This window comes from Cynocephalus volans, chromosome 16, assembly GCF_027409185.1.
Source record: "Cynocephalus volans isolate mCynVol1 chromosome 16, mCynVol1.pri, whole genome shotgun sequence".
Lineage (NCBI taxonomy): Eukaryota > Metazoa > Chordata > Mammalia > Dermoptera > Cynocephalidae > Cynocephalus > Cynocephalus volans.
In genome coordinates, this window is record NC_084475.1 from 14,012,154 (window position 1) to 14,012,369 (window position 216).

A 216-nucleotide genomic window follows, 5' to 3' on the forward strand; every position below is an offset into this window, starting at 1 on the left:
TCAGGTCACCATAAGGCTGTGTCCAGCAGACACACGGTCACCCTTGCGGTTTGATTCGACCGCCTCGTCTACCTCTAAGAAAACACCGCGCAGGGCCAGCGCCGCGCGCCGTCCACCCAACCCCTCGGCCCTGCTGCTGACGCCCGGAACAAACATGGCGCCCTGGGAGGCCGAAGCGCTTCCGCCCCCACCCAAGATGGTGGCGGGAGGGGCGGG